Below are 15026 nucleotides of genomic sequence, written 5' to 3'. Positions count from 1 at the left end.
GGAACTCCCTCATGATGAGTGTAACTAACTCCATTTTAGGCTGAATTTATCCTCTGTGAGTTTAGGCGATCTCAAAGTTCGGTGTGGGGATCGACTTGAGGGCTTTGAGCCGAACTCAGGTGATTTATCAAATCTGTATCGGACCTGCCACGTCGACGGCCCTCAGTCCAATAACTTCCATTGGGAGAAACTTAGAGCTCACGGCTGAGGATGAGGATCTGGGATGTTGTCGCATGTCCACAATGCATATGTAGGGGTAGTAGGAGGAGGATCTCTCCTGCTGTCCCCATAAGCAGGAACATTTCGCGTAGAACGAGGCGGTGTTGGATGTCTTATGGGTGATGGGGGATGCCTAACTGGTGAGGCAATTCTTGTCCCGTCAGGATGAACCAAATTAGCCCACGGTCATTCTGCTCCACCGCTTCTAGCTCTATGCGTCTGGAAATCTGATCTTGATGGGGGAGGGTTGGCTGGAACATGTTGTCTTTGTGAGTTTGCCCTAGACCTTCCTCGTGGACTGCCATGGGCGCATATGACGGTGATATTGAACTTGGGGTCGATGTTCTAGCCGACTAGCTGACTTGCCGATGACCCCTGGGAAGGCCATCAGGCTGAACATTTTGGTGATCTTGTGCCATGGGCACTGAACTTGGGGTCGAGGTCCTAACTGATCGTCTTGGTCTGGATCGGCTATCTCGGCGGGACTTATGAGAACCATCTTGTCTCTTCCCGACATTAACGTCGGTGGCAAGAAAGGGCAGCCGAGCCAAAACCTCCTCGATTTGCTTGTTTACTCTGACCAAATGGCTTCTTGACTGCCTGATTTTCAATCCTACCGCAGTCAAGTAATCTGGGTTTGGATTCAGCGACAATGATGCTGAACCCCAATGTCCTCATGGCCCATCAGTTGTTTCCCCAATCGTTGTTGGATTTCAGAGCTATGTTCATCGGAAACAGCAGTATGGTGAGCCTCCTGGCCACCAGGCTGATCCATTTCATTGACGTTCCTCGATCGAGTGACCACCATGATGGACTCTGATTGGAATGAAAGCACTAATCTGCAACTCTCAGTGAAAGCACCAAACTGTTGACGCAATTTTTAGCCAACAGTGAATTATGAAAATAGTTGGGATGGATTAATGATTAATGGTAAACCACAATAAGAAAATAATACTTCAGAATACCATAAAAGATCTCTCAAGAACACTTGTCTTTTTTACATGGTTCGATAGTTAACATCCACCTAGTCCACGAGTCTATATTATTATTGTTTTTCTCTCTAAATTTTGACAGAAGTTTTGTATTACAGAAAACATCCTCTTTTTCCCTATCCAATATCCTAGTATTTATAGAGAAAACCCTGGATAGGCCTTGAGGTCATCACATGACTTAACCCCCAGTGTGACCTATACCACACTAATTATAAATATTACAATTTTCCCTAAGGTATGGTCAGATCATTAAGTAAAACTAATCATGGATCCTCAGAGATAATCAGACATGGCATGCCTGGCCATGCACGTTTATATTACGTGTCTGAGATTTTAGGGATTTGCGGACATGCTATGTCTGACCATGCACATCTATACACTACAAGAAAAAATGCTTTTAATAACACCGAAAATGTGTTATCAAAACATACCATAACACTTTTTGATGTGTTAAGACCGACTATGTTATCGTAGGTCAGGATACTTTACATAACACTTTATCATTGTTATACAGATGTGTTATTATACTGTCAACAATTTTTGTGTTATTTTAATAAATAGATAAGTGTTTAATTATGTTATTTATAGTCGATTATATAACACATTTCAATACTTATAAATTTGTGTTATACTACACTTTAGTATAACACTTTTTTTGTATTATACTACAATTTAGTATAACACATTTTTTGTGTTATACTAAACTTTAGTATAACACATTTTTTGTGTTATACTACACTTTAGTATAACACATGCGTTATATTAGCTTAGAGAAACATAATCTTTTTTTACTTACACAAAACTAGGAAAACAAATATGAAAGTTGAAGCCAAATAAGGTAACATAAATAGATTTTTATTAATTACTCAAATGTAATTACAATATTTAATCTACTAGTCTAGGCTTAAGAAATCATATTACAACATAATTTATGCCCAATTCAGATTCCTTTATCACTAAATACAAAACAAGAAATGTATACAAAAATTAGTGAAATACATTCTTCCATTCTTTGCATCAATATCTCGATGGCTTTGCAGTTTCTTTGAAAGTGTTATGCTTCAAAAACAGGTCAGTAAATGCCACCCTTAAGTTCTTAACCTCTCTATCTAATTCATTTGGTGTCCTTTGCCTGCAAGATCCTAGAAAATGGAGTAGGATCCACCAAAAACTGAGATAAGTCTACAAATCAGTGCTTGAAGTATCATACAAAAATAAAACTGTAAAACCCACATAGCTCTTACTATTTTTTGAAAGTTTTTTCAAGAGTACAGTATGTATTCCATCTTTTAGATACCACAAATTGTCAACAGCAGCAACTAAATTACTTAAGATGTTCTGAGTCTGTTCAGAGGCTCTCTGTTGATCACCTTCCATCTGCTTAGGAAGGTCACATAAAGATGAACTTTCTGTTGCACCAGTTTCTATAAGACGACTAAGAAAAGGCTCATGAAAAGTAGATTCAGATTCATCTGAAATACACTATAAAACTTCCTTATCAACAAACACTTCAAACACTATTTCCCTGATGTCACTTCCAGTTTGCAAGCATGGGTTATAAAGCCCTTATAGGTGCAAAACAATTAACTTGTAACTAAACTATACTAAATTTCTATGACTAGAATGATAGTACATGTAGAAGCAAATATTACATCCTTATGTTAATAAAACAGATCTAATGATCCACAGCACAAAAACCAATTGTTATCTTAAAAAATAAAAACCAATTGTTATCCACAACTTAAAATACAAAAAAAAAAATTTAGTCTCATAAGAAAAAGCATTCACTGCCCAAAATAGAGGCAGAGATTAGCTAACTTGTGTATATTTCAAAGCATATATTCAAACCAATCATGTCACAAGGCATCGGTCGAGTTGGATTCGGGAATAAGGATTGATTTCTCTGTATTTTAAATACCATGCCATTTCTAACTTCCTACAGCTTTAAACAAACAGCACAGCTAAAAGACTTTCAGTTGACAAACTAAAAATAACTAGGAAGCAACCAATATGAAATAAACACCACAAGGAAAAACCAGAAAACTGCATGATCTCAAATAAAGATGCATAAACGCGATAGGCGATCCTAACAGACGAACAAGAAAAGAAGCTCACCATCTCAAAGCCATCTTAATAGGTGTTGTGAGACAAGACATAAACACATCTGCAGGAAATTCAGCACTTTGTGGAAGAGTCTCATGTGCTTCACAAGCTCCAAGTAGAATGCAATCCATTGTGGATCCAGAGGAGCTAGAAGCAACCCAATCATGAAGCTGCCAAACCATCAAATCAAGTCACTATATTTACAAATATATTAATATATAAATATCTTAATTACAGATAATGAATTCATGTCACGTAGCACCTTAATTATCAATACATATATCAATTCATTATATGTTTTGAGTTAAAGCTTTACCTCAATAAAAACATTCACAATATTCCCCCAGCTGCAGAGCAATCAAAAACATATATGGACGGTGTCTTCAACCAAGAATCAAGGTCACTGATTGGCAAAGGGATATACTATGTATAACGCTACAGTACCAATAACATTGGTGAGAAACCAAGCAAGACTCTAGTGATTGACCTTAAATTAAAGAGTCATAAAAGAGTTTCAAAGAAATAGAAGACCTTATTGAAAACCCAAATTTCACCACTAATGTTTCAAATGCTAATTAAATAGAAATTTACAAAGGAAAAATGTTGCATAAATATCCAATTTTGACATTAGACTCCAAATATCATAAAGTCAAATTTATATAAGAGGATTAATTAAAGCCAAAGCTTTACAACCTTAATTAACAATCAGAATACCTTCAAGACAGACTGCTTATTAGCTTTCTGAATATGAATATTGGAAAGGAGAATAATTAGATGTTCCCTCTGGTTGGCAACATTGCCTTCCTGGTTAGAAAACACATTATGAAAATTCAGAGAAGCATCAAAATTTGAGCAATGCAGAAGAAAGAGCACATAGTCCAACCATGGAAAACAGAAATCAGAAGTACTTGGCAAAAATGACCTGAATGGACAAGTAAAGTCATATCTCAACCTTTTTCTAGATATTGTCTAGTCAGAAGCTATCTCCTTTAACATCTATTTTTTTAAGAAAAAAAACCTCAGAGCCATAGATAGTTTTCCAAACCATGAAATAGTCTTAGGAAGGGTACAATAATCAAATTTAGAGCACCATAACACTAGTTGCGGAAATTATTGTTAACTGGACATTTTTTGCCTTTGAAAAAAAGAGTGATGAAAAAATATTATTTTGTCAGTTAGGGACAAGTGAAGACAGCCATCTAATAGCAACAATGAAATAACAAAAGAACCATATTTTGCTCTCAGAACTGCAATATGAGTTTTGCTCAATACACCAGAGCATACATTTAGTTCAAATATTGTTAGATATTAGATGTTTCATGACAGCCATATATGTGATAATCAGGAAAACCCCACTCTGAACTTTGTGACAGTTGTCTCAAACAAAATGAAGAAAAATTTATATAAGTTTCATGCAAGTCAATACCTGAAATCAAGAATTTCAACATCTAGGAGTAATTATACACAATTATGTTAGGAAAAGAGATGCTTACTGCCCATGTAAAAAGAAGGCTGACTTTTGCCCTTTCCTTTCCTGTGTTCACCAACTGAAAATAGACAAAGTCTACTAAGTAACTTTCTAACAACAATATCAAATTCGTAAATTCATGACTAAAATATCATATTCTAGATCATGCTGAAATATTCACATACTTATTTAAGTTACACTTGTATAGAATTTAAAAATTAATAACAAAATCAATTCACACAGCAAAAAATACAAGGAATGATATTCAGTATATAATCACACCGAACAACATACATGAGCAGGGGAATTAATTTCAATAATAAAGAAGGGCAGGAAGAAGCATCGTCTTTTTAAAAACTGTAATCAAAGGACTCATTTAACAATATACCCAAGTAGTAACCTGATACTTGTTTCTCTACTTATGCTTGACATAAATAACTCAACAAAAATTTTAAGCAACTTACTGATTATTCAACATGGATCCAATTGTTCAACATGGATCCAATTCATCTGCTATTGATCCCATTTTCTGCATGAAGAAGTAAGCAATCCAATTCATGAATCAAGCTTTTGAAACTCATGAAACAACTTCAGTTACTAGTTCAGATCACATCAAACAAATTAGTTTCAAACACTACTATAAATAAGTAAGCAATACAATTCACCAACATGCATTACAATAGTCATTATAGCTTAATCCGCTTACAAAAAATCTGAAGAAACACAGAAAAAGAAAGATAACATCTACCAATAATAAAAGCATCACAAGGCGAACACGACATAAGGCTAGATAAAAAAAAATAACATTTATATACTGCTTTGCAAAAGACAAGAAAAACATATAGGCAAGCATAAGACCCTATAATAATTAATGCCATCAAAATAAAACAAATCAACACACTGTACGAATAACCTTGAAAAAAAAGGAAGTTTCAAAACACTATCCTATGTTATTAAATATTCCAAAAAAGTTTTATATATATAAATAAATATCTTGTGTCTTCTAACTTTTAACCTAATTATATAATATTAATTAACTCTATGGTGCTATTTCAATAGAATTAATACACATGAGTCCAATGGAATGAGGCAAATATGGGAGCAGAGTCAATAACATACACTTTTATATTATGAAAGATATACATAGTTAATTATGTGTGCTTACTAACTGCAAGCCAACAATTGATATAAAGTGCAATGTCCAAATAAAAAATAATACTTAAAAAGAAAATAGTATAAGTACCATAAGAAGACAACACAGGTAGACCAATTTCTCAAGCTTTTAAGAACCTGCATATAGAGTTTTATCATAAGCTAAATAAGAGGAGCTTTTGTGCAATGAATAAAGAGATACACAGCTAGCTATATGACACCCAATAGAGATAAAGCAAGCAATCAGTAGCAAATCACAGCTCACAAGAGACAAAGACTTGAAAACTTAAACTAATAGATCATAAATCTGTATATGGTAAACTATCACAAAAGCTTTAAGTTTTTATCTTCAATCTGTACTATGAAACACTATCTCAAAAAATCATTTCAGAAGAAAAATAAAAATAATTTAGCTAGCACTGTTGCTAAAAGTAAACTGAAAATAATGGTGAACCTCATTTGCACAATACAAAAATATCAACATTCAGGGCATTAAATTATAGCAGAGGACAAAAAGAATGGAGAACTTACCCTTCCAATAGAGTAGACTATGAGACATAGTTGACCAAGAACTTTAGAGATGACTAGAGACACTCAAGATGACCAGAAGAGAAGCAAGTAGGGGCAGATCTTCAATGGTGAAATAGAGATTTTCTTTTTCTAAAATGTTGATATAGGGAGAATGTAAAAAAGAAAAAAACCTTAGAGTTACCAAAAATGCAAAATAATGAAGAAAAAAACAAGAAAATGCATACCAAAACAGTGATAACGATTCTAAGAAAATGCATACCAAAACAGTGATAACGATACCAAAACAAGAACAACCAGTCTTTAAAATATTGACCTCTTATGTGTAGAACTATATTAAACTTGGCAAATCTTAAGTTATTATTTTTATTCTCAAGACCTGAAAGCGAATATAAATTTGTAGTGCGTGTAAATATATACAGTACAAATTATTCAGATTTCCTCTCTTCATTCTCTTCTACCACTCTAATTCTTCTTTCACTAATTCCACTACAATTTACTAATTCAACATTTGTCATCATCTTTGAATTACACTATTTATCTCCTTCAATTTACATTTTTTTAAAGAGAGTATTTATTTGGCCCTCAAACTTTAAAATAAGACACTTGAAAGTTAAAAGGGCCAAAGTTAGAATGGCAGTGCATAAAAAAACAGGGGCAATGGAGACCCGAGTATATTTACAACAACAAAAAAACCACAGCCAACAACAGATCATAAAAACTTCTATAATGCTTTTTTTTAATGCAAAATGAATGTCCAAAAAGCAACATGCCACCTTCACATATCAAAACAGGAAAGGGAAACTTTTCTAGAGCAATTATCATCATATTCATCATCTATCACATATAACGGTTACATGAAAAGACTGTAAAGCCAAAGCGGTAATCATAGCTGGTTTGTAGTTATGGTGTTCAGCCAAAGATTGGTGTGTTTTGTATAAGAAGAATTCTGAAAATTCAGATGGCTTGTTCTTCCACTGCCCGGTCTCAATCCAAGTTTGGTACAAGAATTTGGACGAATTTAAAATGGTCTGGTGTGTTCCAGCAAACTATCTAGGTGCTTTTTGTTTCAGGTGAGCGGCTCAAAGGCGAAGAAGACTCTTTGGCAGATTGTAGTAACAACTATCTGTTGGGTTATTTGACTAGAGAAGAATAAGAATTTTTTTGAGGAAATGGAAAACAGGGTGGAGAAATTTGGGATAAATTTATAATAAGTGGTGCTCTTTGGGTCCACTCAAATAAGGACTTCAAAGACTTTTGATTCACAGATTGGTTGAGAGAGGGAATTTTTTGTTGTAATGTTCTGTTTTGTATATCGTTGTTGTGGTAGTTAAGCTACCTTTTCATTTTTTCTTAGTTTTTGTTTTTCTTGAGTTTCCTGTGGTTGTTTTCTCCACTCACTTGTATTATATATTCTATTATTAATACAAGTTTTTTTGTTTAAAAAAAAAAGAACTATTTCAGCTAAATTTTACCTGATTGTGAGAGCACCTTTCATAAATGAAGATAAATCAAATTCCATAGCTTAACTCGTATTATTTATATTATTTATATCTTTTCTGCTAAACTCGTATTAAAAATAAAAATCATCTTTTTAAAATCTTAACATGCATTGCCATCTGATATTAAAGTAGACTCATAAACTATATACCATTGGAAAAAACTCATAAAACGTGCAGCTGAAAAAATAAAAGTGAAAACTTACCAGGAAAACCAGCATAGATTGCTGCCATTCTGCACTTTGTTGCTCTTTGTGAACCAGGTGGCAAAACAGTACCAACAACTATATCCCCAACTTCACTTGGGTCCAGATTTGTTTTCTCTATCATGGCCTAAATTGTATATTAATCACATATAAGAAAGAAAAAAAATCAATAATCCTGTGTATATAAGCCAAATCAAAACAAAATCATATACAGTAATGGTATTACAAGCCAAAATCAATGGGTTGTTTACCTTTAAAACAACTGCAAGTAAATCATCAGCTGGAGTATCCTTATATCCTCCTCGCTTAGCTTTGGAAATTGGAGTCCGATAAGCCCTATTTGAGAAAATTTTCAAAGGAAAAAAAACTACATAAAAATATTAACAAATGCTTAAAACAAATCAAACGTTGATTTTGTTGAAGCAATAAATTTACGCCACAATTACTATATCGTCTCCAAGAATTTTTACCTGATTGAACCTGCTACCACATCAAGGGTTGTCTTCATCTAAAGGAAAATTAAAATTAAACTTCATGAAAATTTAATGACTGATAGCATTTAGCTACATTAGTCTCACTGTTTAGTAAGATTTCTTATGTCTTAAAATAAGGTGTCAAAAAAACAATTAATAAGATTCTTACTGTTGATTTTCTCCTCTAACTCCAAGTTCAAAGAGTAAATTTAAGTAGAAGATGAAAGGAAACTACAAACAAAGAATAAACATTTTTGTGAAACAGAATGGACCACAGTTCAATATAAAAGGCATCATATTGCAACTTCAGTCAATAAATCAGCTATTAAAAAAAACATCAACGAATGAAGAAAATATTGAATTCAACAAAAACATTGTCTAATCTTAAAGCATAAATGATGATTGTTAGAATGATTTAGAGGGATTGAAAACCAAATAATTAAAAAGAAACTAAGATATACCCAATTACATTTGATCAAAATGAAAAGTAATCAAGATATAATATAGAATTTGTAAATAATTTTGACTGAACTCACCTTACCACTTTTTCATCAGTATTATATTTTTATGCTATAAAAAGGGGTATTTGGTGTAGTGTAAAACATATATGTTTCTCATAGAATTACAGTTAGCAAACTGCATGATTAAGATTCTAAAAGCAGCCTATACCAAAAAAGAAATTATTATAGTAAATAAATTCAACAGAAAGAACTTCAAAGAGAAAAATAGAGGTGACCAAGTCCAGAAATAAATAAATAAAATCAAAATCTAATCAAAGAAAATACAAGAATGAAGATTACATACCATTATATATTTTTATATATTTCACTTTGCCCCAAATTATGTATTGGACAATTATGAGTCATGACATAGATTTCCTCTCTCTGCTTCAATTGCGCCCCATATGAACCTAATAACAAGGTGGAAAAAAATATATAAAAAGTCACAAACCACATTCAGCTCATTAATCTCTTTAAGGAAGAAAAAAATATTTATAAGAGAAAAATCAAAATTAAACCATCAAACAAATAAAACATATAAACTTATAGACATTAAACATTAAACTTAGAAAGCCCACAAGTCATACAAAAAAAAACATGCACAACATATAACATATAGACTCCAAAAAATAACTTAGCAATCCCAAAAAAGAGTCCATCTCTAAATGAGATACAAGTAAACAAAGTAGTCAAATACTAAAAATATGACTAGTTTCGTGAGTTAGGACTGTGATAATAAAGATTGTGTGGTCACTATCAAACTCTCTCACATTAAAAGGCTTAAAAGATGATTCCAACATTGACAAAAGTGAGATCTACACATGTATTTGCTTAAATGCATATATATAGTTCAATTGATTAAATTAATCAATGAAACAATGACAGGCAACCTTTCCATCCATCACTTTCTTTGAATGAACATCCTCTTGTCCATTTCAACATTGGAATAATCTATTGTGGTAGCATCAAAGGAAACCAACCATGATCGAGTAAGGATTAATTTAAGTGTACCATTTAACTAAGTTTCTTGAATTGAGATATAGTAATACAAAATAGAAAATACAATGTTCACTGATGATTATCAGCTATATCCACATATAGTTTATATGCTAATATATATTGAATTCTTTTTTTTTTCTTTGCTCCAACAAAAAAATTGGATAAATTCTTGAAATTATTTATTGAAGCAAAACTCACTATTATAATGGTTAAGATATATATATATATATATAAATATATATGTATATAAAGCATATAAAACAAAGTTAGCTAGAATAAGATGCAACAGTGATATAAGAGCCAAAATATAGTAAATATTTAACACTTAACTCAAAACAAACCTTTCATTTAAAATATTAGCGTAATTAAATCAACATTACAATTCAAAAACAGAGTCATTAAAGCTTTTTTTTATCAATAAAGAAATAAATAAATACTTATGTGTATTATTTTGGACCTCTTTTTGTTAACACTGTCTTATGAGAAAGACACGCATAGACACAACATACACACACACACACTAAAATCAAGCTTGCAGTACCATACACTAGAGAGATTCATAGAAAATAATTAACCTCTATTCCAATTGGTTCTACACAATAACTAGATTATTACACAAGTCTACAGTACTGCCCCTGAAGCAATATACCAAATTCCCTACAACTTGCAAGAGCAAGAACAATGAGTGTTTCAGTTCTTCACTTTTGTTATTGTGTGTATGACATATATTCAATGATTCATAAGAAAAATATCGTATTTAAGCATATATAAAGACACTCATATGAATACAAAACTAACAAATAAAAGCTACATAACACAAAAACATCTACTCGTAGTTATACATTTGATTAGGGTGTGGTTCTTTTGTTCATCTTATACTTACCTTATGCAACTAGATCGATACCTTGTTCATCATAACCAAATTGAAAAGTTTCATACCTGATATAAACACAAAGTCATATAAATTGAAGTAAGCTCAAATAAAATATTACCAATAAATCCAAGCTTAACAAAATAAGTGAAAAAAATAAAAAAGGAATAAATTTTCCCCCAAAAAGTTAGTGCTCCAAATTATGATTGCATCATTGATAATACCAAGAAGCTACTGTAAAAAACGTCCACGATAATCAAACATAGAAACAAATACACGTATATAAAAAAAAAAAGAGAGAGAAAAGTTCCAAACATTTAAAACCAGTAGACACGAAATGTAAGATAAATCCACAATTAAACCCCAAATTATTTCAAAGTAGTAGACAACAATTGCAATAAAAATCCACACAACCCAAATGATATAATTAAATAATGTTATATTCATTATAGGATGAACAGAGCGTATAATATAGTAATACCAATAGGCAAAGACTTTCAAAGTAGGACTAAAATTCATCAATAGAATAACATTTTAATGATTTACCAAGAGAAAACAGCTAAAGATAAAATAATGAAATATCAATCAATCAATATATATATAAATAACGAAGACCATAGAAACTTAAGCCTTAATAATTTGTAGAAAAAAGAAACGAAAATAAAAACATGTGATTGAGGGAAGAGTTCTCTTACAGCTCAATTATGATTTCCCCCTGTTGACAATGAAAGAGGGACGTGGGGATGGTAGAAAGAACCAGACACGATTACGCCATGCCTTTGAAGTCTAAAAAAATTATTTAAGTTGAAGCATTAAAAAAAATGTAATGGTTGCTTAAAATTTCAATCCCAATTCCAAGCTCAAAGCTTTGTACTTTACCCAACAAATATATTTAAAGATAAAACAATATAAATGCAAAATAGACGGTCTAATTCATGCCGCAATTTATACACCCAAGTTTAAACCTATATATATATATAAATACCTGTATGATTTTCAGAGGGAAGAATCTAAGAGTGCTTCCTTTTTTTTTTCCATTTAAGAACTTTCAATTTTTCAAAGTACTCGTAAAACAAGACAAACATAGTGTGAGTAAAGAACTGGTGCTAGATGAGAGATTTTGAATATGGAAGAAAAATATATTGACCCTAAATTCCTACAAAACGAAGTAAACTTCCATTTATTGAGTCTTATAAAAGTCCTTCTTGAAGACTTTTCCAAGATCTAATTTACCCTTTTCTTCAATAATCCTAACTGATACACCAATCAAGATTCCAAAACCCAATTTCAAGTAGCTAAAGAAATAGTACAGACCTCAAATTTTCAGAAATGGCAACATCACCCTCCTCAATGACCCCAGGACTTAAACTCAACCCTCCATCTTCACCATTTATACGAGCTCTACCTGCAACTGGACAACTGGAGACCGCTCCCATCTCCGTCTCTGTCCCCACCTCCGCAATCTGGTTGGGAGAGAATGAGCCCTGAACGCCGCCGCTACCACCATTCCCAGTGAAAAACAGAAGATCGTGCCTCTTAGGGATGGTAGAGATGCTTACAGGGAAGTTTCTTGGCCTCAATGTCAAGCTCGAACTGGTCCTTGCAAACAGCGCAGAGCATAAAAGGGTCATCGTTCAGAAGGGACTGGTCGATTCTAATGGTGGGTATTGCGTCAATGGTAGATTTCGAAGCAGGAAGAGGCGTAGATGGGTCAAAGGAGGACTGACTGGAAACGGAGAGAATAAGAGATAGAGAAAGACGAGAGAGAGAGAGGGGGGAGATTTGAGGGATGGAGGAGATTTGAAGCCAAATCACTGGGATTGACTTTGGGGACACTGTAGTCGAAGAAGAAAATGGGGGAGGTATATTCGGGCTAGGAAAAAATGAATTTGCTGGAAAAAAAAAACACAACTTTTATTATAGGCGGGCTCCCAAAGAAATTACCGCCATTTTTTCCTTTTACCACATATATATATATATAAAAGTATAGCATAACACTTTTTCATCAGTATTATATTTTTATGTTATAAAAATGGGTATTTGGTGTAGTGATATAACGTATCTGGGTTTCTAAAGATCCAATGATACGTCAGGCCTCTAGCGTACCTTGAGCTAAATACATCGTGAGCTCGTGTCGTAGATGCTATGCCTTATAAACATTACAAGCTCGTGCTTATTGCTTTGCATTCCCCAGCTCGTGCTATTGACCTGGGAAAATGTACTGCCATTGCGGATGGAATACGGACTTATGGGTCATCTATTACAGTTGTCTACTTGCCAGCTGTACACGTGCTGAATCTTAGGATGCACAAACAGTATTTCTAGTCGTTACTTGGTTTTGAAACATTAACTTGTAGAAGAAGAATTTGTATGAGCAATTGAATAATATTTCTTCATATGAGATTTAAAGATAGATGACGTTGGTTTACCAATAACCTGAAAAAAAAATAAAGAAACATCAAAAACAAATTATATGCCACCTAATTCCATTGGATCGAACAAATAATAAATATGATAAAAAAATTCATATATTTTTAATGATTTTTTTTTTGACAAGATTATATTTTGGCAATAATGAAAAAAATGTAAGTATACAATTAATGAGACATGTTATTACTTAAATATGTTATATATATATATCCAAATATGTTAGCAGCTAAGATTGAAAGATTATACACATTGATTAAATTTCAAAAGAGTTTTTTTCCGTTCGAGTCTCTTTTTTTATATTTTGTAACACGTAAGTTCTAAAAATTGATTTTGTAATACTTAAATCCCCAATATTTTTAATATGTATCATTCGGGTCCTTAAAACATTTATATTTATCTTTTTCGTTAACAAGGGGAAGATTAAGTCATTTGGTGGGAGAGTCGTTTCAAACTTGGATGGAAAAAAAAATAGCGTTCTTTTTGGTGCCTCAAAAATTTGAGCATTTTGTCATGGTGATGAGTAAAAACACACACACCTCGAAATATTATGCTTTCAGTTTTGGTTTTTTTTTTTTTTTTTTTTTGAAGCTCATGTAATTGTTTTACTTTAAAATAGTTTATTTCACATTTTTTTTTATCATTATCAGTTGGGTGAGATAAATAGATATTGATATTGTGTTTGTTGTTTATTAATTCTTATGGGTATCAACAATTTTTTCTTGTTAGGGAATTTACCTTCCTCACACCAGCTTCATCTACAAACACAAAAGCAACAAACCAATAGACACAACATACACAAATTCAATAGAAAAAATCAGCAAGAAAAACAATAAAATGAACACCAAGAATTATAGAGGTTCAGCCCAAATAACATGAGCCTACATCCTGTTTGAACTCCCCTTGGGATGTTCTTCTCTGCACTATGAAAACAGCAATGAAGATTACAACTTGTTACCACTAGAGAACTTCTACACTTGATGGATTACAATGCCTTGAACCCAAGCAAAACCCCAAGTACACTTGACCATGTACAAAGAAATCTCTCACCCAAGACCCAAGTGTTTCTCTCTCAAGCTCTCTCTCTTTCTCTCTCTGAAAAAGCTCCTATTTTACAAATGAAATCTGTTCTCCTCTCACACTGTAAACAACTGAGATAACAAGACTTATTTATAGGGGGTTTTACAACTGTCATCTAACTTAAAAAATACGAGAAATAAAACGCAGACTCATCTGGCGAAATGGTAGACAAGATTGGAAGAAAAATGTAACTTTGCTGATGTGTATTGATGTTTAATGCATACCAAAAATTCTAACAAATTTCCACCTTGGTCTTCATTAAACATAGATTGCAGAGATAAACATAACTTCCCAAGGATCCCAGTTCAGCCATCAACTATCATCCATGATCAATTCCGAGCAAGCTTAGGCAGTAGTTAAACTTGCTCAATGGCAATATCTTAGTTCCAGCATCAGCGGGATTCTCTTCTGTGGGGAATTTTTCAACATTGATTACACCTTCAGTGACCTTGTCACGAATAAAGTGATACTTGATCTCCACATGCTTAGTCCGGTCATGAAAAACTGGA

At 32.8% G+C, this 15026-nt stretch overlaps 2 long non-coding RNA genes across 3 annotated transcripts; both read right to left on the bottom strand.

Annotated features, from left to right (window-relative positions):
* Positions 1 to 2050: 2050 nt before the first annotated feature.
* Positions 2051 to 4856, bottom strand: LOC133816615 (uncharacterized). The gene is made up of 2 exons (XR_009885375.1): positions 4808 to 4856; positions 2051 to 2353 (listed from the first exon to the last, which is right to left on the bottom strand). It is a non-coding gene; the product is annotated as an uncharacterized LOC133816615 (long non-coding RNA).
* A 408-nt stretch (positions 4857 to 5264) lies between these two features.
* Positions 5265 to 8505, bottom strand: LOC133816614 (uncharacterized). 2 transcript variants are annotated; one of them, XR_009885373.1, is made up of 5 exons: positions 8419 to 8505; positions 8168 to 8294; positions 6466 to 6594; positions 6026 to 6072; positions 5265 to 5379 (listed from the first exon to the last, which is right to left on the bottom strand). It is a non-coding gene; the product is annotated as an uncharacterized LOC133816614 (long non-coding RNA). The 2 variants fall into 2 exon arrangements; XR_009885374.1 differs by lacking the exon at positions 6466 to 6594.
* Between the last annotated feature and the right edge of the window lie 6521 nt (positions 8506 to 15026).

Source organism: Humulus lupulus, chromosome 2, assembly GCF_963169125.1.
Source record: "Humulus lupulus chromosome 2, drHumLupu1.1, whole genome shotgun sequence".
Lineage (NCBI taxonomy): Eukaryota > Viridiplantae > Streptophyta > Magnoliopsida > Rosales > Cannabaceae > Humulus > Humulus lupulus.
Note: the sequence above shows the minus strand (reverse complement) of the source record. Positions and strands in the feature narration are given on the sequence as shown.